The 12,191-nt window shown below is 39.1% G+C and overlaps 1 long non-coding RNA gene across 1 annotated transcript in view; it reads left to right on the top strand.

Annotated features, from left to right (window-relative positions):
• Positions 1-10,270, top strand: part of LOC145820464 (uncharacterized) — a 55,660-nt gene extending 45,390 nt beyond the window's left edge. Inside the window, exon 2 of the long non-coding RNA XR_014362049.1 lies at positions 10,007-10,270. This is a non-coding gene — a long non-coding RNA (uncharacterized LOC145820464). The remainder of the gene's footprint in view (positions 1-10,006) is intronic.
• Positions 10,271-12,191: the final 1,921 nt, after the last annotated feature.

Raw genomic sequence — 12,191 nt, 5'->3', positions numbered from 1 at the left:
CTATGGCAATCACTGGCTTGGAAAACATAAGTAACAAATGAAGAACAATAGAGGGTTGAGAACTTACAGGCAAGGGCGCCGATGGAGGCTCCAAGCAGTGGGACGAGGGCCCTCAGCGACGACGATGGTGTGGAGCATGCTAGCTTGGGTGCTCTGATCTCAACGGGATGAGTATGGCATGGGCTCTCGATCGCAGGTTGGTTTTTGTAGAAGAGGATGAATAGCGGAGAAGAGATGAATAAGGGGCAAGCAACGGCTTTAAAAAGGTAAAAGAAGCGCCAAAATTCGAATGTGAAGAGGCGGCGAGGTTGGCAATTCGAGGCCAATAAGCGAGTGACGCGTGTCCGTAATGACTGCGCATCAGTATTGAAAAGATGGGTTGGTAAGTTGAGGTGCCAACCGAGCAAGTCAAAGGACCAAGCATCAGGCTTAACGCGGTTGAGGTCTTGCGGAGTAAGGCCGGGTGGAGAATCGACCCCGGTCGGATCATGTAATCCCAGTCACGCTTGAGTAGACAGAATTAAGAGGCAATTGAGAGGGGGATTCTTAATTAGACCTACAACCGTCAAAGAGGCCGGGCAGAAAAAGGTTCGACCGTGTTTGGGCCGAGCTAATCTGGGCTGATCCTGGGTTGGTTTGCTCGGTTGAAGTCTAGGGCCCATTCAGCCGGGATGGTTTTCTGTCAGCCTGGGCTTTACTGTTCGCATATTTAGCTTGACGAGAAAGGTCTTCCGTGGACCGGCCTAGCTTGGCTGGAGCGCGGTCGTATCGGAATGCTACTGAGCTCGGTTGTGATGAAGCTCGGCGAGGGACTTTGTTGGACTCGTTAGGTAGCACGATTGTAGAAGGCCGGGATAATGCCGCCGGGCTGCTCATTCCCGCCAATGCTGTTTGGCGGTTTGATTAGGTGGTGTTTGGCTGAATTTGCGCTGACAAATGGGAGAGCGTGATAGGAGAGCAGCTTCACGTGTCAATAGGCGAATGAATGCAGAGGTAAACGCAGAAAGTATATAAGCATGACTGTGCCCCCCATGCTGGGGATGGAACATCAATTGGTGAGAGAAACTTAATATTCATAGAGCTCTCCTCTCACTCACTCTCTCTCTCTCTCTCTCTCTCTCTCTCACTCTCTAAGTGTGCTAACTTGACCGTCAAAGGGGTTTTTCGGCAACACACCACCGGGTAGCTCACCGCTGTTGTGTTTGCAGATCAATCGAATAGAAACGGAGCTTGGACGCAAGGAGTGCGGAGAGCGAAGGATATTTCCTCCTCGTACATATATATATATATATATAAATCGTTCAAGATAGATTTTAGGACTACAATCTATTATATATTTATCATATACTCATATATATATAAATCGTTAAAGACAGATTTTAGGACTACAATCTATCATATTTATCATATACTCATATATAATATCAGAGAGAGAGAGAAGTGAATGCCGTCGGTGAAAATCAATCGGTGGCGAGAGAGAATGAGAGGAAAAGTGACGAAGACAAAAAAGAGGAGGGAGAGGGAGAGGGAGAGAGAGACATACCTCTGTTTTGCTGTGCGCCGCTTGAGACTGTGGATTGAGAGAGAATGAGATGAACAATGGTTAGAGCTTATTTGTTTATTCAGTAAAAGGGTCGGTCCAGTCTTAAAATAAATAAATAAATAATAATAATAATAATAATAATAATTTGAAAATGCAAAACGACATGGTTTCGTTTGCTGATTTATTGGCGACAAAAATCCTTCGGTCGCCATAAGTACCGTTCATCTTTTCCGCGACAATTTTATTTCTGTCGCCAAAACTTTACAATCGGCGACCAAAATTTTTGTCGCTATATGTTAATTTGGTCGCAAAAATATTTTTGGCGCTCCCGCCCAAAAAATTAAGTTGGCGCCAAACCTTTTGGCGACTTAAAATCTTAACTCGTCGCCAATAGTGTAATTTTGGCGACCAACAATTATATTGTCGCCGATTATATAAAATTGGTGACGAATTTCAGTTTGGTTGCTAAAAAACGTCGCCAAAAATGTTTTTGTTGTAGTGGTATATAATAAAATTTTAAACAAAAATAATATTTAAAATAAAATGTCAGGGGCATTTTTAAATTATGAAAACAATAGTGATTGTTTTATTGAAAATGAAGTGACTACAACAAATTATATTTTTATGTATGAAATTTTTGTGAAAAAATCTCAATATAAAAGTAATATCTATTGTGGGGACATAATTTTTGAATGACAACACGTGGCCGAGGTGACACCGAAGTGTCAGCCGAGGTGTTATGTGTCCTGGTCATGATGCCGAGATAATCTCGGCTAGGCCAAGGTTATCTGTGAAGATACCGAAATCTGAGATAAGCGGATAAGGGACAAGAGTCCTAAATTGAGAGAAGACTTCAGTTTGGGTAAAGATAAGACTCTTAGAGAGTTTATCCTAATCCTACTAGGAGTCCAAGATTAGCAGTAATCCTAAGTCCATTAGAGCTAGGCTTCTATTGGGACTAGGATTGTGTTGGCTATAAAAGAGAGGCATCCTCATGGGTCTAAGGTATGCTTTTTATGCTTTGTCTAGTGAGTTAAGCACTATTGATTATCTTTGAGAGATATTTTGCTGACTTGATTGTCGGAGTGCCCCCGGGTGGACGAACCACCGCCAGAATCTCTTCTTTCTGTTGCAGGTCATTCGGGCTTAATCTATTCTGCCAGTGTTCTCCAGCTGAGTAATAGTTTGGCAATGTGGTCGAAAATTGACACACACAATTTGGCGCCGTCTGTGGGAAAGAAAGAAGAATAGATGGCCAACGACGGACAGAAAGAGCAAATTGGGGATAACACTCCTACTGGGAGTGGGAGACCTGTAGACCTTGACGTCGAAGAGGACAACTGCAATGGAGACCAGAATCACGGAGGAAAGGACGTCGGCCATGAGGGCGACGTACCAAAGAAAACAGACCAAAGCGGTTACTACAATGAGGATGACCTCCAGATATGGAAAGAAAGATGCCTGCGGAGGGACGACGAAGTAAAGACCATGGCAAACAAATTGGCGAACCTGCAATCGATCGTCAATTTCATGATGCAAAACAATGTCATGCAGCCACCATTCCCGCTACAGGACACGCCGATTCCGGCGGCCAATGTCTAGAAGGGAGGGCAGAAAATAGTCCCTATAGCCCCCCAGCACGCCAGGAGCGAAAGACACTCTCACCGGCCTTCAAGGGAGGTCAGGCGGGGAGAGCCAAGAAGGGAAGAGTCTCGAAGGACACATCACATCAAGGAGGCAGACCCCAAGGAACATCGGCATGTTCAAAGGCAGGAGTTATGCTTCGATGTGAGCAAGTCAAAAAGGGCTCACAACGAAGCTGAAAGTAGTGCACCTAAGAGACTAAAATCAGGAGATAGCCGAGCCCTTGGGCGGACCAAGGAGGACTTGAGAGATTACCTCAAAAGGAAATAAGATCATGCCGAGGTAACTTCAATGGTTAAACCGAGAACACCATTCTTGGTAGAGCTAGACAAAGTTGAGGCCCCAGAAAGATTCAGTATGCCGAGGTTCCAAATATACAATGGGAAGTCGGACCCCAACTTTCACGTCGGCTTGTACTTGAACTTGATGGCGTTGTACACTAGGAACGAGCCGTTGCTCTGCAAGGTGTTCCCTTCATCCTTCGGAGAAATTGCATCGGACTGGTTTCACAAGTTGCCGAAAAGAACTGTGAAAACCTGGGAAGGCCTGGCCGAAATGTTTGTGGCCAGGTTCGTGACAAACAAGCTACAGCCATTGAGGGTGGACGCCGTAATGGCCCTGAAGATCGACAAGGATGAAAGCCTTAGGGCCTATGCCAAAAGGTATTATGAGGTATTCAACCGAATACCAGGACGTAACCAAGAAGTGGCGGTCGTGTCATTTAAAAACGGCTTGAAGGATGAGTGCCTGCTTCGAAAATCACTGGCAAAGGCATTGCCGAAAAGCATGGAGGAGCTGATGGCCAAGATAGAAAAGTATGCCAGAGCCGAGGAAGACACGCCGAGGACAAAGGCGTCCAAACAAGAGAAGAGAAATGTTTTGCCGAAGTGAAGCCGAGATAACACTGGATACGAGAAGACAAGAGCTTAGCCCAAGTGAGCAGATCTCAGATTCCAGATCTCGAATCCCAGATCCCAGAAGACAAGATCTCGACCTAGATGATTAAGTCCGAGAAGAGAAGAGCTTGGCCTAAGTTAAAGAATTTTTATATAAGGTCCACAAATGAGTATGTGGAAGCCATGTAGGGGGCAGATCCCTTGCCCATAGAGCAATATCGTAGGGATTCTTTTGGCCTTACATGCAAAAGGAAGCTGAAGCCTATGTAAAAAAGCATGAAAAAACTCTGAAATCCACCTGCAACGTACGATAGAACAGCAATTCGGCTGGGGGCATACCAGCAACAACTTGCTAGGGCTTACAACAAGAAGGTCAGCCTAAGAGAGTTCAAAGTTAGGGACCTCAGCCTGAGAAAGGTTGCCGGCAATGGGGCATAACGGCTGAAGTGCTAGTTTGATTTTTGAAATCTGTGCGATAGGACCGACCAGTCCTATGATGATGTTTCTGATTGAAACATGACAAATGACTTAGACTTATTATATGGCAGAGTAGAAACTTTACTTGCATATAATAAAGTTGAACTAAGTTGGGTTAACCTAGACTTGTCATATCGGCAAAATCAGACACAGATTGGAGCTAAGTGCCTTAGTAAAGAGACCAAGGTTAATAACCTCGGCCAGTCTTTGTTCAAATCTTACATCGGTGACGAGGTCAAAGCCACGTGCTTAATGAGAACCCAAGTGGAACTTAAGTTCACATTAGGGGGCAAAGGGCTGAAGAATGATGCTTGGGAATTGGAATTTCACAAACTAAGATTGGTTTAACACTTGTTGAAATTGAAATTTACAAGTTGAAGTTAAACCGAGGACGTGTTTAAAACTTGTTGAAATTGAAATTTACAAGTTGAAGTTAAACCGAGGACGTGTTTAACACTTGTTGAAATTGAAATTTACAAGTTGAAGTTAAACCGAGGATGTGTTTAACACTTGTTGAAATTGATATTTACAAGTTGAATTTAAACCGAGGACGTATGTAACACTTGTTGAAATTGAAATTTACAAGTTGAAGTTAAACCGATGACGTGTTTAACACTTGTTGAAATTGAAATTTACAAGTTGAAGTTAAACCGAGGTCACGTTTAACGCTTGTTGAAATTTAAGTTTACATGTTGAAGTTAGCCGAGGTTATGTTAAAAGAAGATTGGTTTAACACTTGTTGAAATTTTGAGAAAAATTTACAAGTTAAGCCAAGGTTATGTTGAAAGAAATATCTACATACTTGCCGAGATTACCATGTTGCCAAGACTTGGAAGAAATTTGAAAATAGAAGTCTTGCTAAGAGTGAAGTATCGAGTTGTAAATAACACTTGTGAAAATATTGTAAAAAATATTTTCAAGTGTTAAACCGACGCTGAGATAAACCGATTAGTGGGTACAACCGAGGTGTTACACCCCGAGGAGATTGCACAGTTAATGTGTATTTTGAAGACATGCAAATTATTTTGAGTATAGAATTCCTTTAGAAAATGAAAGAAGGCACTTCGGCCTAACATTGAAGAGTGATTGTTTAGGTTACAAAAAGGTCGGTGTGAAGTACGCCGGTGTCAGACGGTGGTAGTAACGAAGTGCAACGAAAGCCTCACCGGAGGGAGCGAGTGAAACTAGTTGCAGAAAGCTTCGCAAAAGCAGCAATGAAGGATTTGAGAGAGAAAGTTTGAACAAGAATGAAGATGCAGAAGTGAAAAGACGGAGAGAAAGTTGAATTTGATCAAAAACATAAAATGGCAGCAAAATACCATCAATGCATCTAGGGTGACGTGCTTGTCAAATGGCACACCCAGACACAAGACGACTTACAGGCACGTATCAAGTATGATCTAGTAAGGAGAAGAGGCGTGGCTGAAACGGTTGGGTTACTGTGCATGACAGCTTTCACGCGAGATAAAACTCTTGGAGTTCTTGATTCAATGAAGTAAATACCTCGGCTAGGAGGATGGTTTCGGCTAAGAAACTTGAACAAACTTGGTCGTTGGTTCTAAGGCATTGATGAAAGCAGACTATAAGTCTTGGTCATATTGAGCCGACGAGTTCTGACTTCGGCAATAAATGATGAAGCGAGCTTAGCCGACGTGCTAAATGGAAGAAATGATATAGGTTCCATCACCTCAGGATGCCGAGGTAATAGAACCTAGGGGGCAGTTGTGGGGACATAATTTTTGAATGACAACACATGGCCGAGGTGACATCGAAGTGTCAGCCGAGGTGTCACCTGTCCTGGTCATGATGCCGAGATACTCTCGGCTAGGCCGAGGTTATCTACGAGGATACTGAAATCCGTGATAAGCGGATAAGGGACAAGAGTCTTAAATTGAGAGAAGACTTCAGTTTAGGTAAAGATAAGACTCTTACAGAGTTTATCCTAATCCTACTGGGAGTCCAAGATTAGCAGTAATCCTAAGTCCATTAGAGCTAGGCTTCTATTGGGACTAGGATTGTGTTGGCTATAAAAGTGAGGCACCCTCATGGGTCTAAGATATGTTTTTTATGCTTTGTTTAGTGAGTTAAGCACTATTGATTATCTTTGAGAGATATTTTACTGACTTGATCGTCGGAGTGCCCCCGGGTGGACGAACCACCGCCGGAATCTCTTCTTTCTGTTGCAGGTCATTCAGGCTTAATCTATTCTGTCAATGTTCTCTAGTTGAGTACTAGTTTGGCAGTGTGGTCGGAAATTGACACACACATCTATCATTATTGATATGCAAATATAATTAATCTCACTATATATATGTAAAAATTACTAGAGTATTATTTATATTTGCATGTAGAGTTCACCCTTCATATGTTGTTGTACTATTGGTTGGTGATATTATATGTCAATAACAACGTGATATCACTATTATATGAAATTTTTACTCAAATTTTGTAAAAATTTAATTTATCATACCATTATATAATTTATATTAAGATTTAAATATATGACTTTTTTACATTATCCGTGATACACTAGCTATACGCAATATTTTCTTTTCGATTTTACTCAAAATTAATTGTAAAATTTTATGTGAAATACTTTTGTAATAATTTATTTAAGTTTTTGTACTTAATATTAATTCAAAAATTATTACTATCTTCTTGTTGTTCGTTATTGGAAAAAAATTAAAGTTGTAATCAATAAATGCCTTTTCTGATTTAGTTTCCTAACTCCGCCACTAGAGGGACTTATCAATTTTTAAATCGAGCTTAAGGTAGGACTAGAACAAACTCCATATTTTAGGTTGACCCAATATTATATAATTTTTTTATACATAAATATACTTAATTATTTGTGTGATAATTTTTAATATAAATATATAAATTTTTTACAAAAAATAAATAAATAAATATGCCAAAAATATACATATATTTTCTTATTTTGTTTATAAATAATAATCATAATATATTTACCATTTTTAAAAAAAAAAAAAAGTGGATTAAGTAATCATGAATTGGATATGAATGAAAATAATTCTCCATGAATTTAATTGTTGGCATAAAAATTAATCTTAATCTAATTTCTAAACTACTACTAATATTTAATGCAGGCACTGCCCCTCAAACTAGTTCATACTGTTTAAAACCTGAGAAATTAAAATATAATTTAAACATAAATTTTAATTTGATTATTACCAACTATTTCTATTAATTGACCGATCAAAATTTTAAATCAAATCCAAAGTATGGTTAGAACAGTGTCCATATTTTAGGTTCACCGTGAATAGTTTTTTTGCACATAAATATACTTAACTATTCATGTAATAATTTTAAATATAATTATCAAATTTTATCCAAGTTTAAATTTTTTTAATAATTATGCATAAACATGTACATATTTCTTATTTTATTATAAAAAAAATTAACATATTGTAATAACCCCGACCCTAGATTAACGTTAATTCGTGCTTAGTTAAGCCTAACAATAATTTAGGAAGGATTTGGAACTAATTTGCATGAGTATTGCATCATTTTTGTGTTTATATCTGTTAGGCATAGAAACATCTGTTCATGTTTTAGTTTTGAATTGCGAATTGAAAACCTTATCGGCGTCCGAGTAAGAAATTGACTTGATATATGTGCTAGTTAGAATTTATAGAATTTTATGGTAGGCTTAATTAAAATTTGATTCGGAACGATTAAATTTGATTAAAATAATGACATTTGTTTATTGTGAGCCATTACCACTTATTAGGCTAATTGAGCCCACTCACCTCCTTTAGTCATTCTTTATCATTCTTGAGCTTTGAGAGGAAGAAACGTGGGAGAGAGTGAGAGAGGGAAGGAATTGGGATCAAGCTTGAGGATTGGGAGAAATTGCTAGGAGACCTTGGTGGTTTGCTCAAGAACATCTCTAACCATAAGGAATTGAGAACTTTAGGTAAGAATGTTAGTTTCTAGCCTTGTAATTTAGTTGATTAATGCTTGAAATCAGTTATGTAGGCAAATTAACGTATGAATTGAATTAAAGGTTGGGAATTAAGAATGAATTCATGCATGCATGCATGTTTCATGGCATTTTAGAGAATTATTTCAAGAATTCTTCCATGCATGTGTTAATTTCACTCACATTGTGGTCATTCAACTTGTTTTCCATCAAATTATTAAGTTTGGTTATGTTTTGGAAGGTTTGATTTCAAGGGAGGTCCTTGCATGTTGGATTCATAGCATATTCTTAGAGTTCATGTTGATTTTGCACAAATTGGGTTGCTCTTGGGCCATGATTTCTTGAATTGATCCTTTAAACATGTTGTTTTATGAGTCTTCATGTGTTTCCTTAATTTTGGGCCCAGAAAAATGAGTTTTGGATGGTTGAAGGTTGAGTTTCATGCTTGGAGGTCAATCTGGATTTTCCAGAAATTTGACCCACGCTCGAGCGGGGACTTTCACGCTCGAGCGTGAAGCCTGAGTACATGCACTTCCGCTCGAGCGGTGAGAGTCACGCTCAAGCGTGAAATGCGTATACCCAGAAGTGTGTTTTACAGTCCGCTCGAGCGGGGGTCTGTGTCACACGCTCGAGCGGGGGTAGAGCGCCCGTTGAGCGTGAATTTCATACATCCAGCAATTTTTCATGAGTTTACAGTTCGCTCGAGCGGGGAAGTCCATGCTCGAGTGGAGCTTCATTGTCTGCATGTCCGCTCGAACGGGGAAAGCCACGCTCGAGCGTGGACCTTATCTTCAGCAAAATTTTGAGAAGTGATTTTCAATGCATTTTTGCATCCTCATTCCACCCTAGGCATTTCTAAGCCATGTTTAAGACTCCATAATGAGGGTAAGGGTTAGAAACACACTAAGAGCAAATGACATAAATTATGTACAATTCGAACGTGTGTTTCAAGTGTGTATTCGTATGTGTGTTCATGTAGGTCACGCGCCTCAGAACAAGTAAAGGGCCGCCTTACCATCTAGTTACGGCTACCAATTATCTGTGAGTAATACCTTTATAAAGTTATGTTCAATGTTAAATATTTTCTGAACATTATGACATAAAATGATTAGTTTTCTGAAATGCTACGCTATGTTTTGAATGAATGAATGATTGTCCAAGATTCTGAAAGTTATTCGTGGCATCCTTAGCTTCATATGATATGCGTCCCTTCATGGGTCATTAGGTCCCTTCATGGGTCATCAGAAACGTCTCTGTGCACATGAGTCATCAGAATGCCTTCAAGGTTGTCCCTTTATGGGTCATCAGATTTGTTAATGCTAATGGATGTGCTACGTATGATTATATGCAAAATCTGAATATGGAAATGATTATGAATAGGTATATGAATCTGTTTCTGATAAGAATTTGATTTCTAACTCTGTGATGGACATTATTCAGTAAATCCTTTACTCTGTTATTATTCATTGGGCTTTCTGCTCACAGTTTATACTATGTATGTAGGTGAGCCGGCATGTGACCAGGGCCAGAGTTGACGACCTTCATTCCTATTTTTGTCAGCCAACCGTTGTGCCTCCCGAGGAGGTTCCGATCAAAGTCTAGTTGCTATGGCTGTTTTTTTTTTTCTGTATTCATGCTAGTCTCTGTATGTGTTTTGTAAGGGCAGGTCTTGGGATGTACACTTTTGTAAATATTGGTGTCCTTTGACTGGTACGCTTATGTATATAAATAAGTTTTAAAATGTTCTATCCCATGTACGTTATCACAGCTCATTGGACCTTGTTTAATTTTGCATAATTGCTTCCGCAGCCCCTTATCTTGTGCTTTTCTGTTCAGAGGCCTTTGGTAATCCATGGATTACTGGCCGGTTACGGTGCTAAACCTACAGGGGCGGGTTTGGGTCGTGACACATATATTTATTCACCAATTTAAATAAATGAGTTAAATGATTCGTACTTAGGCATAGACTAAAACAATTCTCCAATGATTAGGTCATGGCCAAGTTGAGATAAATATTGAGTCAATTAGATTATATCACTTTTAGCGTCTAGCACAATTATAAATTCTCAAGTCAACTCTTATTATTTTGTATTCGTGAATTATGATATAGGAGAAATTATAATTTTATACCTAGGTAGACATACCTTTAAACTTTTACAAAATAGACAATGGGTAATTAATAAATTGAAAAATATAATTTATTATATGATTGGGCTATCTTTGACATAAAATAAACTCAATTACAAAACTTATAAGACAAAATACATTTATATTTCATTATAAATATAGTTTTTCTAATTTAATTGCATTTTTAAAAATACATTCTACCGTAGTTTATATATTTCTTATAAATATATTTTATTTTATTTTTTAATTTCAAATTTAATTTTTAATTATTTATTTAAACCCGTGCATAGCATGGGCATTATAGTTTATAAAATAATTTTAAAAAATTGCACCCGTGTTATGAAGATCTGTTAAGCAAATGTGAGTGAGAGAGAAGAATAAAGAAAGAACCCAACGTGAGATGCCAAAACTAGCTGTAACAGCGCCCGCGTGGGCCTCATGCTACAGTTCGGACTCGATTTGTGTCACGGTTCTTAATCTGAACCAAAGAGTCCAAATCTGGCAAATCGTTTTGAGAAACAGATTTTTGAAAAAAAGTAGTGCCAAACATGGACTGCTTTGCCAGATACAGAGTCGCCACCTAAATATTTTAAAATGGGGGAATTTAGGAAACCCTGACTCGGTGCCGAAGGCCACATGTCCGTCATCACCGGAGTTGTCTCGGCTCGGGAGCTTGGGTACGATCGGGGAAGGTCAGCTATGAGCACCCCTTTTCGCCCGGTCCGAAGACCGGCCTCTACTAACCGTGATATCCGTATTTGAAAACTTTGTGTGTTCTTATTCCAATTATTAGCCTAGAATTACTATGTTATGCGCACAGCAAACAAGTATAGACTAGATTGCCTAATTTGGAAATAAACATTGCATATCCGTTTGGTTTGAAAATGCTTTGGAATTTGCTACTCGCAAGTAGGCTAAAATACGGATTTCAACGAGTTTTTCCAACTCAAACAATCCGGCCTTCACCCACAGGCATTCAAAACAGTTTAACACATAAGCATCTAGCCACATGTTAAGCATGCTGTCATGGTAACATTCACACTCATGCGATATGCTAAAGCGAAAATACTTACATAGTACTCCGTGCCAAAACAAAGAACTTGTTAGCAAACATGCATGATCCAAGTCCATGTTAAGTGCCTAATGCATCGCATACAAAATATTGCTAGAATAGGCTCGGCTATCCTAAACATGTCATGTGAAAATGCACAATTATCACGTATTCTGTTCGGAATTGAAGTACTGATGCAGTTAGCGTGATGTACCGAGCCTAATGCATGTAATACAAATGCATGGATGCACACATGCATAGCATAAGGTATGCTAAATTAAACGTGCCCTAATCTACCATCATAAGCAGGTAAATAAAAGGAAAGAAAGAAGTGGAGGTTGGAAGACATGCACACACGCACACACACTTATTACAGATTTGCCCTCGCTCGGAGGGACCGAATAAATATTACAAATTAATTAACTACACAAGCTAATTAATATTACAAATTAACTAATCTAATTAACAAATTAAATAAATTAATTAAAGCAGGAAAACGTCTCGGGAAAC

This window comes from Camellia sinensis, chromosome 2, assembly GCF_055761805.1.
Source record: "Camellia sinensis isolate YWXY chromosome 2, ASM5576180v1, whole genome shotgun sequence".
NCBI classification, from domain to species: domain Eukaryota; kingdom Viridiplantae; phylum Streptophyta; class Magnoliopsida; order Ericales; family Theaceae; genus Camellia; species Camellia sinensis.
Note: the sequence above shows the minus strand (reverse complement) of the source record. Positions and strands in the feature narration are given on the sequence as shown.